The sequence below is a fragment of the Acipenser ruthenus genome, chromosome 11 (genome assembly GCF_902713425.1).
Source record: "Acipenser ruthenus chromosome 11, fAciRut3.2 maternal haplotype, whole genome shotgun sequence".
NCBI lineage: Eukaryota > Metazoa > Chordata > Actinopteri > Acipenseriformes > Acipenseridae > Acipenser > Acipenser ruthenus.
This window is the reverse complement of record NC_081199.1, coordinates 12,693,198-12,701,618: the sequence shown is the minus strand read 5'-3', so window position 1 is coordinate 12,701,618 and position 8,421 is coordinate 12,693,198. Positions and strand designations below refer to the sequence as shown.

General features: G+C 40.4%; 1 long non-coding RNA gene across 1 annotated transcript; it reads right to left on the bottom strand.

Annotated features, from left to right (window-relative positions):
* Positions 1 to 5,302: 5,302 nt before the first annotated feature.
* Positions 5,303 to 7,912, bottom strand: LOC131739420 (uncharacterized). Its single transcript, XR_009330518.1, has 2 exons — positions 7,559 to 7,912; positions 5,303 to 6,791 (listed from the first exon to the last, which is right to left on the bottom strand). It is a non-coding gene; the product is annotated as an uncharacterized LOC131739420 (long non-coding RNA).
* Between the last annotated feature and the right edge of the window lie 509 nt (positions 7,913 to 8,421).

Below are 8,421 nucleotides of genomic sequence, written 5' to 3'. Positions count from 1 at the left end.
ATACTGCACTCAGCATAGCACAGGGACACACAGAGATATACTGCACTCAGCCTAGCACAGGGACACACAGAGATATACTGCACCCAGCCTAGCACAGGGACACACAGAGATATACTGCACTCAGCCTAGCACAGGGACAAACAGAGATATACTGCACCCAGCCTAGCACAGGGACAAACAGAGATATACTGCACTCAGCCTAGCACAGGGACAAACAGAGATATACTGCACCCAGACTAGCACAGGGACAAACAGAGATATACTGCACCCAGCCTAGCACAGGGACACAGAGAGAGATACTGCACCCAGCATAGCACAGGGACAAACAAAGATATACTGCACTCAGCCTAGCACAGGGACACACAGAGATATACTGCACTCAGCCTAGCACAGGGACACACAGAGATATACTGCACCCAGCCTAGCACAGGGACACACAGAGATATACTGCACCCAGCCTAGCACAGGGACACACAGAGATATACTGCACTCAGCATAGCACAGGGACACACAGAGATATACTGCACTCAGCCTAGCACAGGGACAAACAGAGATATACTGCACCCAGCCTAGCACAGGGACACACAGAGATATACTGCGGGTCAAACCCAAGGATTACAATTACCGAGTGATACACTCCGCTGTATCACTGCATCATTATTATTTACAGGTGTTTGCCATAAGGCTCTGGACATTGTTAATTAAATCAATAGACACCCTTGCACCTGGAAATCATTGTCTGTCTGTTTTGTATCCACTCTGCACTGCACTCACCTGTATTCACTCTACACTTTGCCAGAGTGATTAAATACAATCAAATAGCTCGCATAAGGCAATAAATAACCACACAAGTGTCTGGGATACACACAGTAAAATAATCTATTTAAATACAATTGACTACAATTAAAAAGGGCACATAAGGAACATTAAAACTGTATAGATGGCTGAGATACATACAATAACATAGAATTAAACCCGTCACATTTGCTTCTTCAAATGTGTTGTAAAATGGGAAATAAGTCACATGAGTGTCTTCTGAATGTGTAAACAGAATCAGCTGGTAAACTAGGATTAGCAATCAGAAGATCAGCTAGGATTAGTAATCGAATGAACAGCTAGGATTAATAATCAAATGAACAGCTAGGATTAGTAATCGAATGGGCAGTGTAGCAGTAATGTGGTCATGCACTGTCAACATGCTGGATTTCTACCCATGTTAGAAATTCATCGCTCTCCACAGTCATTATTTATGTGACGTAGCACGCACATTCCACGTGTCATAGGAAGTGTGTGTCTGAATCATTGTACCACGTCGCTGCGAGGGGCTTAGTGTTGTTTTTAAGTGACACCATGTGTTCAGCGTTTCAGATTATTGCCATTTGATTCATAAAAAGGTGCTTTATAATAGTTATGTTGTTTTAAAGGCAAGGTTGTAAAAAAATATTGAAGTTATCCTAAAAAAAACTGTTAGTTCCACACATTTGTTGAAAAAAAAGAAAGCCTTGCTCTGTCCCTGTGGAATTTGGATCTATGTATGTATGTATGTATGTATGTATTATTATTATTATTATTATAACAACATCTTTAGAAGTGGGAAATGTGGACGTGTAGGGTAGCCCATTGTAGATATACTATCGATATTTAAAAACTGGATCATTGTTCTATCATTAATCTAAATGCTGGTGTTCGATTGATCAGAATTGCTGAAGCTATGGTCCTGTAGGAAAACGTGTAGAGATTATATATATAAAATAAATAGGTTTATAATGAATATATATGCAGTCAAAAAACGTTTATCAAATACAAGGATAGCACAAGCGCTTTCATATGCAATGTGTATTTATTATTAGTGTTATTATTATTATTGTATTTGTGTAACGCTACCTCGGTTTTTGTTTTGTTTTTATTACATTTTTTCGGTGGCCAAATGAGACAGGCTGTACTTGCGGTGCTTCAACAAAAACTTACACCTTCGTGGAAACCAGGTTAAGAAAGCTGCACGATATCTGCAGTCGCTTGAGGCCGAATTAGAAGGTATTTAAATATATTCTTCCGTATTTTAATAGTAATTAGGTTATTTGCATTTAGAACAAGCATTTCGCTGGCTAAAAGAAAACTTCACACACTAGAAAGGTACCGCTAAAATAGAGTGAGAAAAAGTTTCTATGGAAACTATCCTAATGTGTGTGGGTTGAACTCCAATAACTATGTATGATGTTTTATGCAATATAGCCCTGTACTTATGAAAGGTTGTGTTTATGTGTATTACATACACATACAATTAAAAAGGAATACAATTGCTCCCTACTGGCCCACGTGGCTGCCACTGAGGCATATAGACACCAGCCTGTGTTCTATAAATCATGTAAAGCATGAGATGGTAACTCTATCCCCCAGGGAACACCATATGCACGCAGTGCAGAGCGAAGACAGAGATAGAAGAAAGGAAGAAGTACCTGGTAAATTATAACGCAATTGCAGGTCCTGAAATGTGAAAAGGTAGTTGTCTTTAGCAACATCCGCCAGAGTATGAACACTCCTATTACTCCACTGAGGAAAAACAAAAGGGCGGCCGCCTGATAAGAACACAGCATTGTGAAAGATAGGTGAATGAATATACCATTTTGTTTGAAGTAGTAATCAAATAGGCGATTATAGGACCATAGTGTAGTTTGCATTGCTTAAGTGGAATTCCAGAAGAAACCAATCTTGCAGCCTATGTGGAGAAACTCAATTTTCTTCTAGCTGTCGCCATGAAACAGGAGTGTCTGTGTCATGGGTGGGGTGACCAGGGGTAACCATAGTAAACCTGCTTGTAGAATTTGTAACGACTACGCCACCTTGGGTTTGGCAAGGACAAGGATCTTGATGACCGAGTAGATAGTAATTTCCCCTATGCAGGTTCTTTTTTTCCCAGGGTTCCAATATACACACACTGGATGCTTGGATAGGTAAAAGCTATTTTTATTATTTCTCAACAGGGTTAAAATAGAATAATAAAAACCACACAGCAACAAGTTTAAAAAAAACAAGAGATAGGGAAAGCCACAAAAAATAAAAACCACACCAGACAGTCCGCTCCTGTTGGTAGTTCTCTAAGAAAAGGTTACTGTCCAAAATGGCAGATAAGCCAAAAGGAAGGAATCCGTCTCCGATAGCTCTGGGGGGTCCCCAAGAGACCCCTCTCCGACGTCCACTTCCCTCGCAGCCCGAACCTGCCGCGGACCAACACCGTCAATGAACCTGGAAAGGAGTAGGGCAAAGAAAATGGCCATCAGGAAACGCACACTCAGGTAAGTAAAATTACCACCTCTACCCAGGGATTCTGGTTACTTCCCCTTAACCTATCTTTAAACCCCACGTGTCTCCTTTCTCTCTTGCCGCCGTTCCTGGAACCCCGACGTGGCACGCTGGAGACTGACGTTGGACCTCGAAACCCCGCGCTGACTGGCAAGTATCTCCGGACCCGGATGCTGGACCTCGAACCTTGGGACAACAGTAAGTAGAATGCTGGCGGACCTTGAGCGTATCCTGACAGGACTACAAAGAGATCGCTCAGCGTAGGGAAGTGCAAAATCCAAAAATATTAAAGTTAGAGCAGTTCTGGAAATGATTAAAGTGCAAGTGAAATAATGTTATCTCTTCTCATCCTCAGACCCTTAGCCATCTCCCGGGACCACGACCTTGACTCTACTGGGGAATGGATTGTCCAAGGAGTTCCAAACAGACACAGCAAGGCAGTTACCCAAAATAAAAATCTATTTATTAATAAACCAAAAAAATGTCTTCAGTGTCAGTAATTTTCTACACCAACCCGTTACCACTAAAAAAAGGTAGCTCAAACACAGTCCAACAGTGGCAGGTGATAATAAAACAAAATCCCCAAAAAACACAAAATTCAAAGAAACAAAAATCCATACAAAAATACCCCAACCAAGTTCCTCTGCAACAAAGTCCCAAATAGAAAAAAAAGAGACTGCTCCAAAGAGCGTTCTCCATGCTGCTGTTCCTTTCCAATACTGCTGTCTCCTCGCTATTCTTCCAGACATGTTGTGTGTTTCTTCCCAAAACACCCATCTGTCCTGGTCCCTGTTCCTTCCTTTTATAGTCAGCCCATGACTATCATTGGCTGGACTGTCAGGTAAGGCGGGACTTCCTATGGACTGTGGGGAAAGTGCTCAACCCAAACATCATAGTGCACAGGAGAATTAGCAGCAGTTTATGAACAGATTCACTAATAAAACACACAACAACAATACAGGCAGCTAAAAACCATCACTTGAAACCGGTTGCAGTACAAATGACCAAAAATAATATTTGAAATTTGGTAGAGACAGTCTTCTTGAGGATTTCTCGCATTGTAATGTATAGAATTTGATACGTGGACGCTTCCCTCTACACACAAACCTAGAGATAACCGATTGCAATTTATCCCAATATCTAGCATGGGGAGGGAGAGGAAGCATTGAACTGAAAAAGTTAATATGTGGGAGTATGTTCATTTTTATTATGGATCGAATTAGGAAGTTGCATCCATCTGTTTAAATCGTCATCAACCTGTCTGAATATCTGATTAAAGTTGGTTTGTGCAGTTAAGTGTAAGCATGGGTGGACTTCCACACCAAGATATTTAAAATGCTTAACTCCCTGTATGTTTGCAGGCAAGCGTGTATCTGTCACTGCAGCATTCAGAAGCATCAGGGCAGACTTAGCCCAGTTAATTTTAAATCCAGGAAGTGTACTGAAATCATTAAAAAGAGCAAGCAAATGAGGGAGCCACTCATACTGACAGGGGGAAAGGTAGCAAACTCACTAGCTGCTTGTGCGAGGGGGTCCAGTGAGAGAGCGAACAACAGCAGTGAGAGAGGGCAACCCTGAAATAGCAAACTGTGAGGAACCTCTAGTGCCTGTAAGCACTAGCGCTGAGAGATTTGCATATAGGATTCGTATCATTTTGATAAACTCTACCCCCACACCCATGTGACCCAAGACCGACCAGAGATAGCCCATTCCAAATGGTCAAATGCCTTTTTGGCATCTAATGAAAGGACCCCACACGGAGCATCTATGTCCATGGCTGCATGGATAACATGAAGGAGACGGTGGACATTATTTGTCGACAACCGTGTCTTAATGAATCCCGTTTGATCATGGTGGATTAGCTTAATCATGTAGGTCCCAAGTCTGCATGAGAGCACCTTAGCATACAATTTAACATCCGCATTTATCAGTGATAGGAGGTGATAACGAGCACACAGGAGAGGGATCCTTTTCTTTTTTCAGTAACAATGAAATGATAGCAGTGTTAACATCTCTACAAAAGTGAGAAAACTCAGGAGGTATGCCATCAAAACCAGGAGATTTGCCCTTATTCATACCTTGTACCGCCTCTCATCTCCTCCAGAGAGATTGGAGCACCCAGTGCAGCTGATTCATCAACCAAGAGATGTGGCAATTGAAGACTCTGAAGAAACTGAGATATCTGAACTATACAATTTAGAATAAAATGACAGAAATTCAGCATTCATTAGAAGTGGGTCCGAAGCTATATGGAATGTCTGCGAGACATTCGTTGTGGAGCTTAAAGCTAAAGGTGACTCGCTCTGCTGCCATGAAAATAATTCTGTCTAGTCCCAAGAATGAGGAACTCTGCACGTCGTCTAAATAAAATATTAAGATCCTTCCTAGCAATATCCGATTCAAGCGCAGTGGTTTCCGAGAAAGAGCTCCGTAAAGTATGTTCTAACAGAGCGAATTTTGCCCAAACGTGATGTATTAAGATTACAGGCAAATAATATAGCAGTATCTCTAATAAAGCCCTTTATTACATCCCATAAGATACGAGGATCACTCACAATCTCGATTAAAAGCAAGTTCGGATTGAAATGAGTTTGAGAATGATTCATTAGGTAGTAGAGTACTACTAAAGCGCCATTGTGTGGCTCGATTCAGGATGTCAGTCTACAATACATTGTGCTATGACCCGACAGTCATCAGAAGAATATCGCCAAATATCTGTCGCAGGTGAGGGGTGAAATAATCTAATACCCCCTATAAGCAATACCGCCAGACTACACCACATTATGTTTATAGAAAATAAGGAATTCCAACCTATTATACTTGGTTTCTATTTGTTTATTACACACAGGTTCAAGGCATCCATGGAGGGAAGACAGCAATCAGCCCACCACCCACACCAAGGAGAACAGGCAGGAAGTAATGTAAATACTTTTTTTGTTTGTTTTAAATTTGAACAGACTTGCTTAAAAACTCAATGATTTGTTATGAAATTACAGAATAAAAGAAAGCAATAATTACACACAGTTAATTCCCAATCAATACTGCACTTGCCCTGGCTGGATCATTGGTAGAGGATGTGGTTCCAGTCTCCTGCCACCCCAATTTCGACTGCTCAATTACCCCTTCCCCAACAGGGGGCACCACTACCACAGAGTCTGAGCCGACAGACTAATAGCCTCGTAAACTCTCTCCATTTGTTTATTTAGCAGACGCCTTTATCTAAGGTGATTTACAGAGACTAGGGTGTGTGAACTATGCATTAGTTGCAGAGTCACATAATTACATCTCACTCGAAAGACAGAGCACAAGGAGGTTAAGTGACTTGCTTAGGGTAACACAATGAGTCAGTAGCTGAGGTGGGATTTGAACCGGGGACCTCCTGGTTACAAGTCCTTTTCTTTAACCACTGGACCCCACATTTGGCTGGGCAGTCAATCGCTACTCCCCCCTCAGGTTCAGAGTTGTTTGGGTATTGCACACATTCCCAGTTCCTGAAATAGAGGCAAATAAAAAGGGCACATTTATGTTGCTAGATTTCCACAGATTTGTCTATCCGCATAAATACAAGTAAATTAGGAAAAACTTACATTTAATAAAAGAAATGTTATTACTAAAAACACTAAAATTACTTTCTATAATGCTAATTAGGGACCAATCAATAGCAGCAATTTTTATATATATATATATATATATATATATATATATATATATATATATATATATTATATATATATATATATATATATATATATATATATATATATATACACACACACGGCAATAGCCTAAAGACACTCAATTATGATACAATGTAGCAGCAACAGCAATACATAGTTGGTCCGCAGCTATGGTATAATGCAACAATATATAGCAGTAGATGGGAGATAATCAGTCATTAAACTACAGCAGCAGTATATAATATATATATATATATATATATATATATATATATATATATATATACACACACATATACACAATAATTGGAAGATACTCAGCTAAAATATATTATAGCAACAGTATAGAACATTAAATGGACATCACACAACCATAGTATGAAGTAGCAGAAATCTATAAAGCAATCGGCTGTACTATAATGTAGCAATCATATATAACACAATCAATCAACTATAGTATAATGTAGCACTCATATGGGACACTAAATGGAAACCACACGAGTGAGTGCTATAATATAGCTGTTCCTAAGAACTACTCGATTATAATATACTACAACAGCAATATATGACAATAAAGCAACCACTTAGCCGATTAGTAGTTAAATATAGCGCTCCACGATGCTCAACGTCTCGCCGTGTATCGCTCTCAGACTGCCCGTGCTCTCTGCTTCTCTTCGACTCGCACTTCTTGGACGGTCGTGTTCAGCTGCTCGCGTTTCGCGTCCCAAAGCCACTACAGTGAAAGACCGGCTCTGCACTTGGCTCTGTGCACCCTGATTCGCTTCAACTTCCGGACTCTTCGTCTCATTCTGGAATTCCCAATTCACCAATTGTCTATCAACTGATTGTCCAATGCGCTCCTCGATCGCGCTCCTCCATCTCCTTTTGGTAGCCCCCCCGCCCCAACCTTTATAGTACACATCTGATTACCTATTATCTACACCTGGAATCAAAAGCAACAAGTCAGTAGCTCCGTGCAGCACACTTCAATGGCGTTGCTGTGGAAACGGCCAACAGCGTGGGTACAAAATCAATTAAGTGTATAAATACACATACAATACATCTAATGTGCTCAGTAATAAACCAATAATTCAAATAAACAAATTGTGGGAAAAAAAGGAAAACCAATAAAATTAAAACATTCAAAAATCATAAGTGGTAATACTAAATAAATAATAAATCAACACATTTGTCACCCGTGACATATAAACTATACCGAAGTCAGAAGTAAATCTCTGCAGTGTAGCGGATGTAACATTCTGTGTACCTCAATACAATCAACACTCCCTTTGTTCTGTTATCTGCAGAGTAGGAAGCGGCCTCTGAAAAATATTTGTTAGCAAATCTGGGAGCATCTTGCTGTTTTAGGTGGGATTCCTGTATCTTGGCTCCATCTATTTTCTTTCTACGCAAGAGATCAAGGCAGCTAACACGCTTGTTGAGA